The 21,461-nt window shown below is 41.6% G+C and overlaps 1 protein-coding gene across 17 annotated transcripts in view; it reads left to right on the forward strand.

Annotated features, from left to right (window-relative positions):
• The window catches only part of BRD4 (bromodomain containing 4), a 228,353-nt gene that overhangs the window by 41,031 nt on the left and 165,861 nt on the right, over window positions 1-21,461 (forward strand). The window contains exon 1 of one of the 17 annotated variants that reach the window (XM_073319257.1): window positions 20,304-20,438. The exons of the other annotated variants lie outside the window; for them this stretch is intronic. The gene's annotated coding sequence lies outside the window, so the exon portion shown is untranslated. Of the gene's footprint in view, window positions 1-20,303; window positions 20,439-21,461 lie in introns of those variants that run through there. 17 annotated transcript variants of the gene reach the window in all.

The raw sequence follows: 21,461 nt of genomic DNA on the forward strand, positions 1-21,461 counted from the left end.
TTTATGCAACTTTTATGCATTCAGGAGAAAATGTATTTGTTCCTTTGTAGTTAAGCGTTAAGTTTCCCACAACTTCTATAACTATGCCCACTTGTGAATTTGTATTACAAAAGGCCATATGCATTATGACCTTACAGTATATGTGCACTTAAGGTTCCTTCTGTGCTGCATGATTGGCTGAAACATTTGTCCTGCAATACTGGTATAACACAAGGTTCCATCTGCGTTACAAAATGGAACTGTCTCCTTAAGTCTTGGGCATGTACATCTCTTTAGTAAGATTTGGGGGAAAGGTCCCACCTATGCAACGGGACTCTGTACCATGTTGTATTTGGGTGTCCTGATATGGTGGTAACTGTAATGCAGATGGGGCCTAAAATTCTAGAAAATTGCACTGTTGCTGACTCTCATGGTAGTTGGTGTTTTTCTTAAAGCCCCAGCTCCTGAAGTCATGTGAATACGAGATCCCCAGTTTTCTTTTTTTTTTTTTCAAAGTAAGTTTATTGTGGAGAAAAGCTTGAAAACATAAACCCCCAAGAGGCTAAAAAACTAAAGGCAAATAAGAGAGCCCAAAACTTATTTTAAAATCTGAGTTTTAAGCAGTTGTATGAGTTCATGGTCTGAGTTATGATTTTTGAACACCTGTTGGCTTCTCTCTTTTCTCCTATAATGTATTTTTTCCAATTAATATGTCACTGGAATGTAAATAATATCCCTGTTATGCATACATTCAAGATGGACCATCAAAATTGTTGTGGGAGTGTCTGCTCTGAATTTACTGACATCTGTACATGAATTCTCAACATGCCATCCTCCTCCCATCCTCAAAAGTCTTTCCTATTCTTTGGAAGATTCCCATTCAGGTATTATCATCAGACTTAACATTGCTTTGTCTGGGTTATGAGGAGGTGAACCCTCCCCTCCAAAATCTTGTTAGTTCATATTCAGAATTCATGCTGAAGCTTTGGGACTGATTTTCCTCTCAAGGAATGTCTTCACTGCAAAGTTAACTCCTCCACATATACACCTCTGACCCAAGTTTAGTTGTGCTTTCATCCCAAGGTAACTGGTCGACCTGGGGCTGGAGGCTAAAGCCTGAACAAGGCTTTCACTAAAGTCGATGACTCACCCACTTTGCAGTGTGGACACAGGCTGAACCGCTTGAGTGCTGATAGTCCTCAGTATGCCCAGAAGGACAGACAAGTTCTCCCATAATTTACTGGTGTAGAATCAGATTGGCTCAGTTTACCTCAGCACAAAGAACCATGGTATGATCTCCTAGAAGTCCTAGTTGCCCACACTGGCGAGTGCAGCATCAGTGAGGGCCCCGTAACTTGAGTGCAGCTTTGCAGTGTGGCTGCTCACACCCAAGGCAGGTTAACATGGGTGCCAGTTTCCAAGTTAATTCTGCAGTGAAAAGACACAACCTAATTTACAACAGGTGTTGTGGAATCAGGTTCTCCATCCTGCATCACTGTTGCCTAGGTATGAGTTGTATTACTTGCACTGGGCCTCTTGCTGCAAGAAGTAGCTTTCTCAACATCCTGGATAACTGTTCCAGTTTTTTTAGAAGGGCAGAAAGTCTTTAATTACACTGATTATGCACTATTGTAACAATTACATGTATCTCAGAATGAGTGGTGATTCATTCTACTAATGGAATTCCTGGGTGAGAGGGTCAGTGCTAGTTGTAACTGAATTTTTCTTGTCTTTCTATTAGCGTAGATTGTGGCGGTGGTCAGACAAATGACAAACTACTGAAATAATGTATTGTTTCAGAGTAACAGCTGTGTTAGTCTGTATTTGCAAAAAGAAAAGGAGGACTTGTGGCACCTTAGAGATTAACCAATTTATTTGAGCATAAGCTTTCGTGAGCTATAGCTTATGCTCAGATAAATTGGTTAGTCTCTAAGGTGCCACAAGTACTCCTTTTCTTTTTGAAATAATGTATTGGTGTTCCATGTCCTGTTCCTTCAGCGATTCCAGATCAGACGTATCTATTTCAAAACCAGGATTCTTTATAATTGCTGGAGCAGCAAATTCTACCTAGGACTTGAAATAGAACAGGTTCTTTAAAGTTCCACTTGTACGCTCAAGGAACGTTCATGGCAATTTTTAAAAATCTTCTAGACAGCAGTGTCTGGGTCACTTACCCCCTCTTCCCTCTCCTCTTGGGCAGGATTCTTGTTTATCCTTCTGGGCATGATTCCCTATGTATTCTTAGAAGGTGCAGTGAGATGGAATATCACTTGATATCCTTAATGCTTATCTTGTCAGTTTTTTTTTCCTTGTTCTGCCTCTTTGGGAGCTATCATTTGTAGTTTCAGTCAGATATATATATATTTTTTTTAAGAGGAAGGGTGCCCATAGGTCAAAGATATTGTTTAGGACTTACTCATGTTGCAGGTGACGAGGCTCTTCAAACCTAGTTGACCAAGTCAGGTACAGTGGAAATCCAGTATTGATTTTAGAAATCCATTTGCCAAAGTGACAGCATGCCAGGTATAAACAGTGCTGTCCAGAATCTGAGTCCAGTGCCGAGGATCAAACATTGTTGATTCTCAAAAGTCGGTTGACAGAGTGGCCAGCGTACCTACATCCATCCAGGTTGAAGTTCAGTTCTGAGGATTTGGTCTTGCATAAGTTACACTGAAGTCCCCAGATCTGGAACCAATCTGGTGCTGAGGTTTCAGTGCCATAGAGTGCAAGGAGTTGCTCACCAATGTGTCTATGCCAAAATGGACCTCAGAGTCCGTGCTGGGGTTTCTTGGTGACCCAACTCTCATCCTACCCCGTCTGTGGCAAACTGCAACTTGTTTTGCCATTGATCCCTGTCTACTCCACATTTTGATTAAAAAACTAGAATGATATAAAATTAACATGGCACACATTAAATGGTTTACAAACTGGTAATATTAAACGGAATCATCAAGTGTGTATGTGTGTGTGCAGGGTACGGCTCTTCATCCAGTGCAATTTAACATTTTTATCTTTGACCTGGAAGAAAGCAAAAACATTATGGATAAAGTTTGCAGATAAGACAAAAATTGGAGGAGTGATAAATAAGGTTCAACAAGGACAGAGGGACGGGACGGGAAGAATCCCATGCACTGCTACAGGCTGGGGACCGACTGGCTATCCGCCAGTTCTGCAGAAAATGAGCCAACAGTGTGTCTTCGTTGCCAAAAAGGCTAAAGGTATATTGGGCTGCATTAGTAGAAGCATTGCCAGCGGATCATGGGAAGTGATTATTACCCTCTATTTGACACTGGTGAGGCCACATCTGGAGTACAGTAACTCCTCACTTAATGTTGTAGTTATGTTCCTGAAAAATGCTACTTTAAGCGAAACGATGTTAAGTGAATCCAGTTTCCCCGTAAAAATTACTGTAAACGGGGGGGTGACTAGATTCCAGGGAAATTTTTTTCGCCAGACAAAAGACATTATATATATATATATATACACACACACACACAGTTTTAAACCAACAGTTGAATACTGTACACAGCAATGATGATTGTGAAGCTTGGTTGAGGTGGTGGAGTCAGAGGGTGGGGTATTTCCCAGGGAATGCCTTGCTGCTAACTAACACTTGGCTGAGCCCTCAAGGGTTAACACATTGTTAATGTAGCCTCACACTCTGCAAAGCAACACGAATGGACGGAGGAGACACAATAGACACATGACAGTGGCTGCAGACATTCCCTGCGGAAACTGAACGTGATGATGAACCCACGCTATCCCGCTGGAGCACCACTCCCTCCACATTCCAAAGTGCCGGGTGGTGGGTGGGTGGGGGTGTGTGAGAGAGACAGACACACACACACTGTGTGACACACGCGCACTGTCTCTTTAAGTACACTGACCCCACTCTAAGTAGATCAGCAAGTTGAGACAGCAGCTGCTGCCAGCAAGCTCCCTTCGTCCTGAGCCCTATCATATGTCTATTCCCCCCACCAAGCTCTGTGGAGATGGGGTACAGGAGTGGGGGGAGGGGGACACACTGACATGAGCACCCTTCTTCCTCCCCACCTCCTGCACAGTGAGCAGGAGGCTCCTGTGAGCAGCTCCAATGCAGAGGGCAGGAGCAGCATATGACAGTGGGGGGAGGGACAGCTGAACTGCCCGGCAATTGATAGCCTGCTGGGAGGCTGCGGCACAGGGAACTTAGGGGAGCTGATGCAGGAGTTGCCAGGCTACCCTCGTTCCAAGCCCCCACCAGCTAGCTCCAGTGGGCTGCTCTTCCTGTCAGCAGTGGACAAAGCAGGCGACTGCTAAACAACATTATAAAGGGAGCATTGCGCAACTTTAAATGAACATGTTCTCTAATAGATCAGCGATGCAACAATGAAACAACATTAATTGGGATGAGGTTAAGTGAGGAGTTACTGTATTGCATCCAATTTTGGGCCCCCCACTACAGGATGTGGACAAATTGGAGAGAGTCCAGCGGAGAGCAACGAAAATGATAAGGGGGCTGGGGCACATGACTTATGAGGAGAGGCTGAGGGAGCTGGGCTTATTTAGTCTGCGGAAGAGAAGAGTGAGGGGGGATTTGATAGCAGTCTTCAACTACCTGAAGGGGAGTTCCAAAGAGGATGGAGTTAGGCTGTTCTCAGTGGTGGCAGATGACAGAGCAAGAAGCAATGGATTCACATGGCAGTGGGGGTGGCCTAGGTTGGATATTAAGAAACACTGTTTCACTAGGAGGGTGGTGAAGCACTGGAATGGGTTCCCTAGGGAGGTGGTGGAATCTCCATCCTCAGAGATTTTTAGGGCCTGGCTTGACAAAGCCCTGGCTGGGATGATTTAGTTGGTGTTGGTCCTGCTTTGAGCAGGGGATTGGACTAATGACCTCTTGAAGTTTCTTCCAACCCTAATCTTCTGTGATTCTAATAAGAAAAGGAGTACTGATGGCACCTTGGAGACTAACCAATTTATTTGAGCATAAGCTTTCGTGAGCTACAGCTCACTTCATCGGATGCATACTGTGGAAAGTACACAAGATCTTTTTATACACACAAAGCATGAAAAAATGAGTGTTTACCACTACAAAAGGTTTTCTCTCCCCGCACCCCACTCTCCTGCTGGTAATAGCTTATCTAAAGTGATCACTCTCCTTACAATGTGTATGATAATCAAGGTGGGCCATTTCCAGCACAAATTCAGGGTTTAACAAGAACGTCGGGGGAGGGGGGGGAGGAGGAGGAAAAAACAAGGGGAAATAGGTTACCTTGCATAATGACTTAGCCACTCCCAGTCTCTATTCAAGCCTAAGTTAATTGTATCCAATTTGCAAATGAATTCCAATTCAACAGTCTCTCGCTGGAGTCTGGTTTTGAAGTTTTTTTGTTGTAATATCGCAACTTTCGTATCTGTAATCACGTGACCAGAGAGATTGAAGTGTTCTCCAATTGGTTTATGGATGTTATAATTCTTGACATCTGACTTTTGTCCATTTATTCTTTTACGTAGAGACTGTCCAGTTTGACCAATGTACATGGCAGAGGGGCATTGCTGGCACATGATGGCATATATCACATTGGTGGATGTGCAGGTGAACGAGCCTCTGATAGTGTGGCTGATGTTATTAGGCCCTGTGATGATGTCCCCTGAATAGATATGTGGGCACAGTTGGCAACGGGCTTTGTTGCAAGGATAGGTTCCTGGGTTAGTGGTTCTGTTTTGTGGTTTGTGGTTGCTGGTGAGTATTTGCTTCAGATTGGGGGGCTGTCTGAAGGCAAGGACTGGCCTGTCTCCCAAGATTTGTGAGAGTGTTGGGTCATCCTTCAGGATAGGTTGTAGATCCTTATAATGCGTTGGAGGGGTTTTAGTTTGGGGCCGAAGGTGACGGCTAGTGGCGTTCTGTTATTTTCTTTTAGGCCTGTCCTGTAATAGGTGACTTCTGGGAGCTCTTCTGGCTCTATCAATCTGTTTCTTCACTTCCGCAGGTGGGTATTGTAGTTGTAAGAATGCTTGATAGAGATCTTGTAGGTGTTTGTCTCTGTCTGAGGGGTTGGAGCAAATGCGGTTGTATCGCAGAGCTTGGCTGTAGACAGTGGATCGTGTGGTGTGGTCAGGGTGAAAGCTGGAGGCATGTAGGTAAGAATAGCGGTCAGTAGGTTTCCGGTATAGGGTGGTGTTTATGTGACCATTGTTTATTAGCACTGTAGTGTCCAGGAAGTGGATCTCTTGTGTGGACTGGTCCAGGTTGAGGTTGATGGTGGGATGCAAATTGTTGAAATCATGGTGGAGTTCCTCAGGGCTTCTTTTCCACGGGTCCAGATGATGAAGATGTCATCTATATAGCGCAAGTAGAGTAGGGGTGTTAGGGGACGAGAGCTGAGGAAGCGTTGTTCTAAGTCAGCCATAAAAATGTTGGCATACTGTGGGGCCATGCGGGTACCCATAGCAGTGCCGCTGATTTGAAGGTATACATTGTCCCCAAATGTAAAATAGTTATGGGTAAGGACAAAGTCACAAAGTTCAGCCACCAGGTTAGCCGTGACATTATCGGGGATAGTGTTCTTGACTGCTTGTAGTCCATCTTTGTGTGGAATGTTGGTGTAGAGGGCTTCTACATCCATAGTGGCCAGGATGGTGTTATCTTGTGTACTTTCCACAGTATGCATCCGATGAAGTGAGCTGTAGCTCACAAAAGCTTATGCTCAGATAAATTGATTAGTCGCTAAGGTGCCACAAGTACTCCTTTTCTTTTTGCGAATACAGACTAACAGGGCTGTTACTCTGAAACTTGTGATTCTAATGGATTCTAATGAAGAGGCTAGGCCATTGAGTCAGAGCAATCTGGGCCATTTGGTAAACTGTGTACTTGCAAACAAGGTGCCTTTAGATACAGGTAAATGTAAACATATACATCTAGGAGACAAAGAATGTTAGCATACTTACAGGGTGGGGGACTCTATCCTGGGAAGCAGTGACTCTGAAAAAGATTTCTGGGTTATGGTCAATAATCAACTGAACATGAGCTTCCAGTGTTATGCTGTGGCCGAAAGAGCTAATGCTATCCTGGGATGCATAAACAGGGGAATCTCAAGCAGGAGTAGAAACTGTTCAAAAAGGTTGTTGATACACATTGGAGAGAGTTCAGAGATGGGCCACAAGAATGATTGAACGATAGAAATATGCCTTACTTTGATAGATACCAGGAGCCCAATCTATTTAGTTTAACAAAGAAGGTTGAAGGGTGACTTGATTGTAGTCTAAAAGTATCTACATAGGGAACAAATATTAAGTAATTGGGTGCTCAGTCTAGCAGAGAAAGGTATAACATAATCCAGGGGATGGAAGTTCAAGATAGACAAATTCAGATTGGAAATAAGGGGTACATTTTTGACAGTGAGGGTAATTAATCACTGGAACAATTTACATGGGGTTGTGGTGGATTTTCTATCACTGTCAATTTTTAAATCAAGACGGATGTTTTTCAAAAAGCTATACTGTAGGAGTTACTTTGGGCAAGTTCTGTGGCCTGTGTTATACAGGAGATCAGACAGATAAGTGATTCCTTCTAGCCTTCGAATCTATGAATCTGTCCTAACTTTGGGATTGATCTGCCTCCTGGAGACTCTCTGGGAAGCTTACCTCTTGCAGCTAGCTTTTGGTTTAATGGATTCCAAGGCCAGAAGGAACCACTGTGATCATTTAGCCTAATCTAAACCACCAGGGAGATACTCTTCAAGATCTACTAGCAGCTATGTGGATTTGGCAGCTATCTGGGGCTGTTGTTGCCAAGGGGTCTGGTGCCAAGCACTTCCTGGCACTGTCCCAGAATCTGGTTTTGGTTAGTGCCATCAGTGCCGCTCTTACTTTGTTGAGCCCTATCTCAGAACTAGGGACACACAAAGGACTGCCATCTTTTGTCTGTAATGAGCTCTACTTCAGTTTGATGGAATAGTTAGTTGGTCCTGGTTTGCCGGGAGACAAACCATTTTTAAAGCTGATTAGAATAAATGAGCCTGTAATTAGCTTTCCATAGATATCTTATTAAAATGAAATGTTAATGACCAGTAGCTTGTGGGATCTGTTAAATAGTTTTCGGAAAATCTGAATATGGATTATTATATGCATTTACATTTTGCAATACGTTCGGTGATGAGCTGGAAATTGTTTGTTGATGTGGGCCCTAAATTGACTTTCACTTTAATTTCACTAAAACATTAGTATTGGGGATGTCTGCAAGAGCCAGATAAATAGTTGCAAAAATAAACAGATCAGTAGTCCCAAAATAGCCAGTATGAATGTTTACACACACTTGGACTCTGAATATGTATGTCTGTCTTTGAGGTATGTGACTTGCTACTAGAACCCTACATGTGAGATTTGAATCAAGAGATAAAAGTATCCATAATGGAAATTTAATTAAAATTAGACTTGTGCATTGTCACCTGAACTGCAGATAAACCTATAGTTACTTTCAAATACTGAAGGTCTCCTTTAGGAAGCTCTGATTTCTAGCAGGGATGGTGCAAGCAAGTCCAAAGATAACACAAACTGTCATTTTGGATGGTCTGTGATCTTTACAGCTAAGATACTTGGATTTATAGTCAAAAATTAGTTTTATGTTATGTTCTGGGCTGCTTATTAAATCTTTTCTGGTCACTTTATTAAATATATAATATGTACTTATGCTAATAAATTTAGTTTGTATCTATCTACGTGTAAACGTTAAACAAAAAGTGGATTTTCAAATGTATGTTATGTAGCATTTGGAGATCCTCTCAATGATCTGATGGGAATGCATTTATTATTGAGACCAGAGTTCACAGTTTTCTTTCTGCAGCAACTGATTTACTTCCTTAGTATCCAAAGCAAAATAAAGCATTCAGCTTTCCTGCTCTGCTGTGTTAAGGTATTGTATTGCAGCAGACGCTAAACATGACAGGATTGGTAGGGGAAAGCCTTTATTAATCACCTGATATAAAAACTTCAGCAATTCTTAAGATTTAAAAGAATGTTTAGTTTGTACTTTTTCTTCACAACCACATCTCTTAATGCACAGTTGTCATGGTCTTGAACCATGTACAGATTTTGTCCCACTATTTGTAGATATCTGAAGGTCCGTGGGTTCCAGTTCAGGTTAGTGGTGGTCTTCGCCATATTATTTTTTTTTTCTGGGACAAGTTTGCAACCAGTACCAGACCAAAAAAAATTGCTCCCCCCCTTTTCTAGGTGAGCAGGTTAGCAGTCAGTGAGAACTAGAGATGTTCATTTGTGGACTGGGTCACTGGGCAAGTAGGGTCAATTTTCTGCATGGGTTCAGGATTGAGCCATTCCTTTCCATCTCTAGTTGGTCTGTGAAGATGCAGCTTTCTGCATCAGGTCAGGAGAGCAGTTCCAGCAGGTTACCACAGAGGGTAGTGTTAGGCAACAGTCTTACCTAGCATAGCAGTTCACCTTGTGTCAGCCTGCAGGAATGGCTTTCTTTGCTGTTGCATGAAGTCCTACCTAGGAAGTGGTTGCTTTGCAGGCTTCCGGGTTGGGCCCACAATTGGGCTGCTAGTGTGTGGTGTAGAGATATTACTCCTGGGGGAATTTTGTGCCAAAATATTAAAAATTCCTTCACATAATATTTTTAAATTCTGCACATTTTATTTGCCAAAATAACACTCTATAATCACGCCAATTTCAAGTATTTTGGTAATTTATTTCAAAATATCTGTCAGCAAGTGTGTCTGTAACAATACAGACCTGCACAAAAATTCCCCCAGGGACGCAGAGTTAAAGAAATCCTTACGAAAACCCAGTTCTTGCTTCTTTGGCACCTCTACGCCCGCACCCATGGGGCCTGCTTCGCTCGCTCACTCGCTCCCCCAAAGCCCAGACACTCACACCCCCTGTCTCCCAGAGCTCAGCTTCCCCTGACCACACACTCAGACGCTAGCCTCCTAGAGCCCAGGGATCCAGAGGAAGAAACAGCCTGATGCTGGGTCCCGGGCTTGCACAGAGTTTCCTGCAGGCCACCGTCTTAAGGGCATATTGGGTACCCTCTGCCTGCCGTGCCCCCCCATCCGGCAGCCTGGTCTTCTATTTGTGAGCTGGGCTTTGCTGGTCCAGCGGCCCCTAGTGGCGGCCAGCATCTTTGGTCGGGTGAGGAGGAAAAGATGGAATACTGTAGTAAAGAGAATTGGAAGCAACAACAGGTTACAAGATTAACAGGGATTGGGAAGGAGGGCACAAATTACTGTTTAAATACTACAGTGATGGGTACTGTAGAAAACATGAAGATGGACTGAGCATGAGAGGTTGGAGTGGTGATGGGGAAAGGAATGGCAGAAGAGAATATGATGCCGGAAAGAGAGAGCAGGGGAAGAAGTGAGAGAAGGAAAGGAAGAACAGTAAGTAGTTCAAGTTTTGCATAGCGTATGCTGTTTATCTGTTCCATGTTCAGTTTTCCCAGATCTTCTACTTTGGCTTGCCTACTGGTCATGTCATCAGTGTTTATTTGCCAACACAAATAAAAACAGGGCTGCTTAGCTTGTATTTTTAGTTTAATCACTTTTGTAATATCTAACACATAATTGAGGTGTTCCGTTTCTAACATTATTGCTATTGTGCCTTCTATTTTGTTTCAGATTGTCAGTATTTGACAGTTCTAGTGCAGTTATAAAATGAGGTTTCTTGCTTCCACTTGATGCAGACTGTACAATTTTTTTATAAATTATAACATTTTTCATAAAATAAATCTTGGGAATTATATACTAGTCCTTGCTTCTTGAATACATTTTTAGATATATAGTAATATGTTTTACAGCTTTTGATCATTCCTCATGGCACAAGGTGGATTTGATTTAAATCATGATTTAAATCACTAATCAGATTCAATTTAATGATGGATTTCTACATAAAAGTGCATTCTCGTGGTTATAATTTTAATACATGTTCTTCACAATTCAGATAGATGTAGGTTTCATTTTTAGAAGGTACACGCTATACGTGTACCTTCTAAAAATAAAGTGATTTATTTTGAAAACTTTTCAGATTAGTTTTACAGCTATATCAGAAAATGAATGATTGTTTGGTTATTTCATTTACCAAAGGTAACTGAAGCAGATATTTATGAAGTCCTAGGGAGGTGAGCTATCTCCAATTCAACAGGTTAGTCATTAATATTTAGAGGATTTTCTTGCCATACTATATTAGGAGGAGAACGTCACCAGACAGACCTATAAATTATTTTATTTAACTACAAGAACATTATGTATTCTGGATTTTTTTCTTCAACAGCAAACATGATATTTTAACAAAACAAGCATATGAATTTTTGAATGTAGTTATTTAAACATTCAAGTTTTTTAAAATCAGGTTTGTTTTTGTTAAAATTGCTTTTACAAAAATAGTTCAATGAAATTTTTTAAAAAACAAAACAAAAATTAAATTGCCATGTCAGCCAAGTCAACATGAGAAATTTAAAATATTGGCTTCTGCAGCTAACTCAGTCGTCTTCACCTTCATTTTCCTGTTTGTTCATAATCTGGAAAAGGAAAACAAGCTTTCCTGCTTTTTCATGTCCCAAACAATTTCTCAATTTGGAATGAATTAGTCCAAAGGAAGAAAATATTCTTTCTACATTGGCAGAAGAATCTACTGCCGTTAAGTGAGATTATCACTTCAACGGTCTCTGAATCCAATAAGTGATATCCACCAGTTCACTGGTGTGACTTTCTTTTAAAACATCATCAGCAAACATATATTTCTTGAATGGTTCTAATTCCCAAACTGGGTCTCTTTTATGGCCTGCTGCCATTATAGGTTTTCCCTTCTAGTGAGAGAATGGTATGGTAGATCTCAAATCAGAAGGCTACACTCTGAGACCTCAAGACTTCTGGAATATGCTGCTCAGTTTCACTTTTGTTTCTACTGCCTGTCCCTGTGTTCTCACGTTTATCTCCAGACTTCTTCTACTTGTCCAGATCTATTCCACCTTCAACAATCTTCTATTCATTGAACTTTTTGAAACTTTGCACTTTTAGAGAGAGGTAAGGGATTGAATCTGTACACAAATTTGCAGAGGGACAATAGGGTAGAGGTCTGTTATTTCTCACCTCTATATATTTACTTTGTTTAAAAACATTTTTGCTGTTAACAAGCATGTTATCTCTGGAGACACAAATCCACAGTTTGAGAACTGAAAAACTAAGCATCTCTGATGGTATCTTCTAGACTGAGCATTGACTCCCATTGGGGTAGATAGAAAGATTAACCTAAATAATCTATACAGAAGCCTCTGGAACTCCATAAAATTGGGTCCCTAATCCACGAACTATTGGAACTCATTTATAAAGCTTTTCTTAAACATTACGTGATTATATTGTCTCATACTATAGAATTAGGATTTATAATCCCTATTCGATGATGAGATATCTTTTTGCTATAATGTATCTTAATTAAAACTATCTTTAGATAGCTTATTTCCTCAAAAAGCATTTTATAAAAAAAAATCTGATTAAAAATTTTTTTTTATTTAAATCATTGATTTTTATCCACCCTGTCATGGCATAATTCCATTTAAAATCCTAATGTATTTTGACTTCCCTAATATATAGTTGTCTCAGAGAAGCTAATAATTAAAGGATTGATATTAAATTCCCCTGATTTAGAGATCATCCCTCTGGTTGAGGCACATTAATAAACTAGACTGGGAAAGCTAACAGTACTGCTACCCCTGCTGTATCTGTTTGGTAGTTAAAGGATTTCAGCCTCCGGGGTTGTCCATATCCGGCAGCTACAAGCATCTAGGCCTGTTTCTACATAGCATGCATGTGCTGAAGTCCCTTTTGACTTCAGTGGGATTTAAGCATTACCTCAGCGGTTTGCCTAATTGGGGCCCAAGGGCCAGATTTTCAAAAATCCTCAGCATCCATAATTAGAATCAGATTTTCAAAACATAATTCTTTTAGGCACCTAAAATTGAGTTGCTACTTTTCCAAAAATGCAGTGTTTAAATGGAATCTACAGAGTGCTGAGGCTTTGAAAATCTGGCCCTATAATCTTAAAAACCTAAAACCAAATATTTCCCAGAAGGGCTTGAATAATGGACGCTGCACAAGTCATTCAGCAAAGTGGGCAAACTCTTCCAGTGTTTTAACATGGTAGTACAACCACTGTCGTTCCCCTGAGAGCAGAGAGGCACCCCTGAAATGAAGGCATTTCCTATCCTAATCCAGAAACCAAATAGTCCCATTCAGAAAAAATGGGGGCAGAACTTCCTAGTACCTAGAAAGAATTTTGTTAGAAAAAATGCTTTGTTTGGATTGCAAGTATTTTAATTCTGTATTTTAATTTGAACTCTGAGCAGAGAACTAGGAGCTAAACTTGTCTTCTCATTCAAGGAAACCAGATGATCTGAGGGCAGGAGAGGCATGGCAGAGAAACAAAAATAAAACAAAGATTTCTGAAAATAGCTGGGGTACCTGGCATCTTAAAGAAAATAGTTTGTGAGAAACCCTTTGAAGCATAGACATATACTGTTGCCATAAACATGATTTTTACATACTACATGATGCATGGAGTGTAATTATTTAGCACAGATAGTATTGAATATATATTAATGCATGTCTTCTGATTTAATGGTGTATTAATAAGTTACAAATGTGACCCAAGACATTGCTTATGGGTGGGGTAGAATGTGCTAATTTTAAAATGTTTTTGGTTGTTACTTAGGGCTTGTGTACACTTACAGTGCTGCAGTAGCACTTAGTGAAGATGCTACCAATGCTGACAGGAGAGTTTCTCTGTCAGCGTAGGTACTCCACTTCCCTGAGAGGTGGTAGCTGAGTTGATGGGTGAAGTTCACCCATCAACATAGTGTTGTCTACACTAGGGGTTAGGCCAGTATTACTATGGCGCTCAGGGTGTGGATTTTTCACACCTCTGAGCAGCGTAGTTATATTGACATGAGTTGGTAGTGTAGACCAAACCTAACGGCAATGGCTGAAAGGAATGTGGCAATGTCAGCTGACGAGTTATTCAGAAGGAAGTGTGCTCAGTTGACAGACACCAATCATTTGCAGACATGGATGAAGTGCCTTCAGTCCTTTGCTCCTATGAGCACCAAACTTGGAAGAAATGACCAGTTCAGTAAGCTGTTGCACAAGTTTAACTGTTTTTTCTGATGAGTATTGCACATTTTCTCTAGTGTTGAAAATCTGCTCTCAAAGACCTTAATTGTGTATTTATATATAATCATTGCTTTAAAAAGTTGATATAATTGTAGCTGTTATAGGTGTATTGGGTCAACACGCTTGCACATGAGGTATAAGGTGTTGGATATTAAAGACTGCCGTTGGAAATCTAGTGTTTACTGCTTTCTCACAGCTAATTTTTAATTTACAGTAGTGGCTGATCCTAAGTCTTCCTTTGATTGCATCAAGTTGTGCCTTGCTGTTTCATCATCTCTTGTTCTGTAATATTGGCCATTATCTTGAGAGCTGCACAATACTTGGGTATCTGCCATTAACTTGTTGCACACCTGCTGCCTTAACTGCTGCATAGCCTTCATGGAAACTGTGATGATCAGTTTCCTGTCTATCCCTGTCTCTTTAGGTTCTTGTACAGTGCTCATCACCATGATATGAGTGACCTGAAAAGGTTCTGTAAACTTTGAAAAACACAGATATGAGACGCTAAAAGGAGGAAATTATAGGTAGGGCTCGCAGTGCTACTTATAGTTAAGGTTGTCTGACACCTTTCACTGTAAAATCTTATTTTCAGTTGCTTATAACTTCGTCAGATTTTCATTATGTGGGCTTAAATTTCTGATGCTGGGTCTCTGCCTCAGGTTGAATCATTTTGGAAAGTTTCAGTAAAAACAGTTGTCGCTTCAGAGAGCGAGGTTGTGGAAAAATACTGTGCTTTGCTGGTGCTAGGAGGGGAAAAAAAATCTTACAGCTGTTTTGTTAAGAAGCTCTAGCATCTCTATTCTTCAGAGCTGAAACTTGAATTTTGTGTGAAGGAGATAACACTGGGGTCAGAGGTGCCTTTTGGTGTCACTGAAAATCCACCCAAATTTGGCCAAGATACAAGCCTCTGAAAATAATTGCACATGATCAGAAGGGGTGTGTTAGAGGCTGGCAGTAAAATTCTCTGAATGTTGTTTGCGATGGGTAGAGTCAACTGCTACAGAGCTCTGTGTCAAGCACACTGAATATGTTCCATCCCCACTGAGCATGCTCTGTCCTGGGGCTGAGCAGGAGGTTTCCTGCAGTTGGTCTTCCTGGGTACATGGGGCCGTTTTGACATCAGACACTTGGAACTGAGAGCAGGGAGATTCTCTCTGTGCTCCATCTCTGCTGTTGCTCAGGCAGTATGGAGAAGGAAGTGGAAGCAGCCTGATTTGAAGGTAGAGGGTGAGCAGTGTGGAAGGAGAAATCTGAGGTGGGGACAGGTGGAGTCAATAGGAGGAGGTTTGAATAGAGCAGAGGGAAAACTGAACAGAATGGAGGGGATAAGCAGTAGGGTCTATAACCACTAGACACACTGCCCTCCAGATCACAGAACAGAAATTTTGATTCCCGAGTTCTTGCGTTCCTGTGGTGTCGGCAAATATCCATGAAACACACTGGCAAAGTCTGTCTTTTCTGCCTCTGGTGCCAGATACTCCATTAGCTTAAGTGGTAGAAGCCTGTACTATGGATCTAAAGGTTCCAACCCTACTGATGACTTATGGGGTCACTATAGTTGGAATTTTTTAAGTTTGCTTTTATAAAACCTAGGAAGCTATAGAAATGTTAAGATTAAATTGGCAACATAAAGCACTTAAGTTATGAAATGCCAGAATTGAGTTTGCCCATTCAACCTTAATTCGATCCCCGTGTGTGTGTATTTATATTATGATATAGTCTTTAATTACAAAAAGAAAAGAAGTACTTGTGGCACCTTAGAGACTAACCAATTTATTTGAGCATGAGCTTTCGTGAGCTACAGCTCACTTCATCGGATGCATACTGTGGAAACTGTAGAAGACATTATATACACAGAGACCATAAAACAATACCTCCTCCCACCCCACTCTCCTGCTGGCAATAGCTTATCCAAAGTGACCACTCTCCTCACAATGCGCATGAAAATCAAGGTGGGCCATTTCCAGCACAAATACAGGTTCATAAACCAGTCGGAGAACACTTCAATCTCTCTGGTCACGCAATCACAGACATGAAGGTCGCTATCTTACCACAAAAAAACTTCAAATCCAGACTCCAGTGAGAAACTGCTGAATTGGAATTCATTTGCAAATTGGATACTATTAATTTAGACTTAAATAGAGACTGGGAGTGGCTAAGTCATTATGCAAGGTAGCCTATTAACCCTTGTTTTTTTCTCTCCTCCCCCCCCCCCCCCCCCCCGACGTTGTGGTTAAACTTGGATTTATGCTGGAAATGGCCCACCTTGATTATCGTGCACGTTGTGGGGAGAGTGGTCAGTTTGGATGGGCTATTGCTGGCAGGAGGGTGAGTTTGTGTGTGTATGGGGGTGGGGGGGGGCAGGAGGGCCTGGATTTGTGCTGGAGATGGCCCACCTTGATTATCACGCACATTGTAGGGAGAGTGGTCGCTTTGGATAAGTTATTGCCAGCAGGAGAGTGAGTTTGTGTGTGTGGTTTTTGGAGGGGGGTGGGGGGGATGAGAAAACCTGGATTTGTGCTGGAAATGGCCCACCTTGATTATCACTTTAGATAAGCTATTACCAGCAGGAGAGTGGGGTGGGAGGAGGTATTGTTTTATGGTCTCTGTGTATATAATGTCTTCTGCAGTTTCCACAGTATGCATCCGATGAAGTGAGCTGTAGCTCATGAAAGCTCATGCTCAAATAAATTGGTTAGTCTCTAAGGTGCCACAAGTACTCCTTTTCTTTTTGCGAATACAGACTAACATGGCTATTACTCTGAAACCTATCTTTAATTACATAATACCATTTTTTCCATGGGATCATGGTCTCGTTCAATACATAGGATGGGCAATGCTTAGGGAATGAATCTGGTTGTGTAATGAATGAGGTTGTTTGTAGAAGCCCTGCCTTATTTGTTGCAGAAGTTGGAAGATGTGCAGTGAATGAGGCAAGGGTCTGCAGGAAGAAAAGGATGATCTCATGGTTAAGGCAGTTGAATATCACTGCAAAACTACCCTGTCCCTGTCTCTGCCAGAATTTCTATAAGATGCTGGGCAAGGCACTTAAACCAAAGTTCTCTCCATTGGTCACTGTGTTCCTTATTTCCTGGGGGCCCAACTTGAGACACCAGAGGCCTGATTTTGTTGAAGTGCTGAGCGCACTCAACTGCAATTGCAGTCAACTGGAACTGTGCTTTCAATATATGAAGTTCTATGTAATGCTAAGTATTCAGAAAAATAAGTCCCTGTGTGTGTCGTCGGACAGCCATAATTAGTGGACACTTGATACTTTTGTCTCTAATGTGTCTGTCTGCGTGCCTCAGTTCTCTATCCATAAAATTGGTATAATACTATTTCACCTCAAAGGGATGTTTTGAAGGTGAATCAATTCATTAGAGTTTGAGAAACTTGCAAGTGCTACAGTGGTGAGTGCCATAAAGCCATTTAGGAAATTCTGTATTCAGTGCATGGCTTGGATGGTGTACTGTAAATAAGCCCTGGGATTGCAAACTGAATTATAAAGATAAAAAGAAGTGTAGACTAGCTACATATTCAGTGTACTCATCTATCCTATGCAATGAAGTATGGATCCTGTGAAAAACAGTATGTGATCTTGAAATTAAAGTCTGTATCATAATGCATAAGCCCAAGGAGGCTGAGTTAAGGTTACACAAGCAACTTTATTGTGGCAGTTCTTAACTATTAACTTTCTTCTGTATGGCAGGCTTGTATATTAAATACAATAGACTGTGAAAAATACAGCAGTCATTGTGTCAAATGTGATGCCTGTCTAGATATAACTGTCATTGGCATGCCCTGCCTTCTTGACTACATCAGGAATACTGAAGGATATTAAGTTTTGTTTCAGTTCATGTCCCCTCAGCCACTGAGATTGGTTTTCTGAATTTGCTGGCTGAGACATGGGAAGAGAGAGGGGCTTATTGGGAACAGCACAGTAGTTGCTGTTTGCCAGCCAGAGAAATATGCCCACATCAGTGATGAACTAACCTTCCTGTAGAATGCCAGTCCAAACTTGGAGGTGTTCTGTGGATCACCAAGACTTTAAATTTGAAAAGGCAAATGTTTGGCCTAAAATTTTTTTTTTTTTCCTGGTCATTGGGAATTAGGGTTGGATTATTCTGTTGTCACAAATAGCATGTATCTTGTTATATTGTCTAAACTTGTATTCTGACTTCCCCCATTCACTTTGAAGGAATTTTATCAGGTGCAGAAATCTGCACTACTGCTCTCTAAAGGAAAACTGCAATGACTAATTGTAATATCTCATGTAAATAATTACCTGTATGTGAATTTCCATCGGTTTTTAGAAACTAACGATGGGAGAGATCCTGGAAGATTGTAGAAGGATCTTGGAAAAAGGAAAGGAGTACTTGTGGCACCTTAGAGCCACACTATCAGAGGCTCGTTCACCTGCACATCCACCAATGTGATATATGCCATCATGTGCCAGCAATGCCCCTCTGCCATTTACATTGGTCAAACTGGACAGTCTCTACGTAAAAGAATAAATGGACACAAATCAGATGTCAAGAATTAGAACATTCATAAACCAGTCGGAGAACACTTCAATCTCTCTGGTCACGCAATCACAGACATGAAGGTCGCTATCTTAAAACAAAAAAACTTCAAATCCAGACTCCAGCGAGAAACTGCTGAATTGGAATTCATTTGCAAATTGGATACTATTAATTTAGGCTTAAATAGAGACTGGGAGTGGCTAAGTCATTATGCAAGGTAGCCTATTAACCCTTGTTTTTTTCTCTCCTCCCCCCCAAAACCCCCCCCCCCCCAGACGTTCTGGTTAAACTTGGATTTAAACTTGGAGAGTGGTCAGTTTGGATGAGCTATTGCCAGCAGGAGAGTGAGTTTGTGTGTGTGTGTGTCCCCGGGAAAAAAAAGGGGGGGGGGGTGAGAGAGCCTGGATTTGTGCTGGAGATGGCCCACCTTGATTACTATGCACATTGTAGGGAGAGTGGTCACTTTGGATGAGCTATTACCAGCAGGAGAGTGAGTTTGTGTGTGTATGGAGGTGGGGGGGTGAGAGAACCTGGATTTGTGCAGGAAATGGCCCAACTTGATTATCATGCACATTGTGTAGAGACAGGTTTCAGAGTAACAGCCGTGTTAGTCTGTATTCGCAAAAAGAAAAGGAGTACTTGTGGCACCTTAGAGACTAACCAATTTATTTGAGCATGAGCTTTTGTGAGCTACAGCTCACGAGAGCTCATGCTCAAATAAATTGGTTAGTCTCTAAGGTGCCACAAGTACTCCTTTTCTTTTTGTGAATACAGACTAACACAGCTGTTACTCTGAAACTTGGAAAAAGGAGGAGCTGGGGAACTATAGACCAGTCAGCCTGACTTTGATGCCTGGGAAGTTTACTAGAATGATGTTACAAAACATTCAATTTGTGAATACTTGAGAGGTGAGGGGGTAATCACTAGTCCCCAGTGTGCATTTACCAAGAACAAATCATGCCAAACCAGCTTGATTTCATCCCTTTACAGAGTAACTGATTTAGAGGATGGGGGAGTGCACTGGACAGAATATACCTGGACTTCAGCATGGCTTTTGACAGTCCCACATGACATTTTGATAAGTAAGCTGGAGAAATGTCGGCTTGACAGAACTACCATTAAGTGGATATACAATTGGTTAAACCAGCTGCAAATAAAGAGAAACCATTAATGGAATTACGTCAGATTGGAAGGAGGTCCCAAGTGGGGTTCCACAGGGATCTGTTCAAGGTCCGGTGTTTAACACCTTTATTAATTACCTGGATGTAGCTATAGAGGGCATACTGATCAAGTTTGCAGATGACACAAAGCTTGGGGTGGAGAGGGAGTTGCCAAAACTTCAGAGGATAGAGCTAAAATTCAGAGGGATCTTGATAAATTGGAGAACTGGGCTATAGACGACAAACTGAAATTCAGCAAAGACTGATATAAGGTGCTACACTTAAAGAAGAAAAACCAAACAGACACATACAGAATGAGGAAAACTGATTTGGCAGCTGCACTGCTGAGAAGGATCTGGGAATTGTGGTGGATCACAACCTCGGCATGAGTCAGCAATGCGTTGCTGTTGTGCGTGTGCACGCGCGCCCCCCCCCCCCAACACACAAAAAGCAAATGCAGTTTTATTTTGCATCAACAGAGACCTAGCATGCAACTCATGGGAGGTGATAGTACCGCTCTATTCGGCGCTGGTTGGGCCTCAGCTGGAGTACTGTGTCCTATTTTGGTCACCAATGCATAGAAAGGATGTAGAGAAACTGGAAAGGATCCAGAGGTGAGCGACACACATGGTCAAAGGGATGAAATGTAAGCCTTATGAGCAAAGGCTGAAGGAACTGTATATGTTTAGTTTGGAAAAGAGGGATTGCATTCTCAAATGGAGTGTCAGTTCCTACTACCACAGGGCAAGCTCTGAGAGTGGCCTTCATTCTCTAGACTAGTGCAGCACTTCTTTTTAGGACAACAAGGTTCTCTAGACAAAAGATAGGCATATTTTATGACAAACTGTCTGCTTTTTGTTGTTGGCTTTGACTGACTGAGGATTAGCTGGCCTTGTAAATTAAGACACTGATATAACAATCTTCCATGCAACTAAAGCAAGAATTAGAAACCACATACACTTGCATGTAAGGAGGTACCAACCTGAATAAGGTCTTTCAGTTCTCTCATTTAGACATTAAATGTGGAAGGAAATCCTCTAAGGGTAAGGAGATGGATAGTAGATCACTGTGCTGGAGATAATGTCTCTCTAAAGGGCTTGTCTGTGTTTACAACGCTACAGCATCACAGCTGCAGCACTTCAGCCTAGGCACTACCTATGCCAACCGGAGGGATTCTCCTGTCAGTGTAGGTAATCTACCTCCCTGAGAGGCGGTAGCTAGGTCGACGTAAGAATTCTTCCATCCATCTTGTGCTGTTGATACAGGTACTTAGGTCCGCTTAACTGCGCCACTCAGGTGTGGATTTTTCACACCCCTGAGCGACATCGTTATGCTGACCTAATTTTCTAGTGTAAACCAGGACTAATACTAGTGTACTGTAATATTTCTTTCAGACACTGCTACTCTGTTTCAAGTTTTGTGCATTCACACTTACAACTTCTAAGGCTGTGCATTGTGTCCAATACATTTAATTGTGTAGCTGTGAATAGTCATTCTTGCTCCAAGAAACAAAAAGGGAGTTCTTAAAAGTTGCCTTAGGATATGTCTACCTTGACAAGTTTCTGTGCAACAAATTATACCATTTTAATAAAAGTGCTGGAATTAAACCGCTGTTGCGTGCTCCTTGTGATGGTGGA

This window comes from Lepidochelys kempii, chromosome 20, assembly GCF_965140265.1.
Source record: "Lepidochelys kempii isolate rLepKem1 chromosome 20, rLepKem1.hap2, whole genome shotgun sequence".
NCBI lineage: Eukaryota > Metazoa > Chordata > Testudines > Cheloniidae > Lepidochelys > Lepidochelys kempii.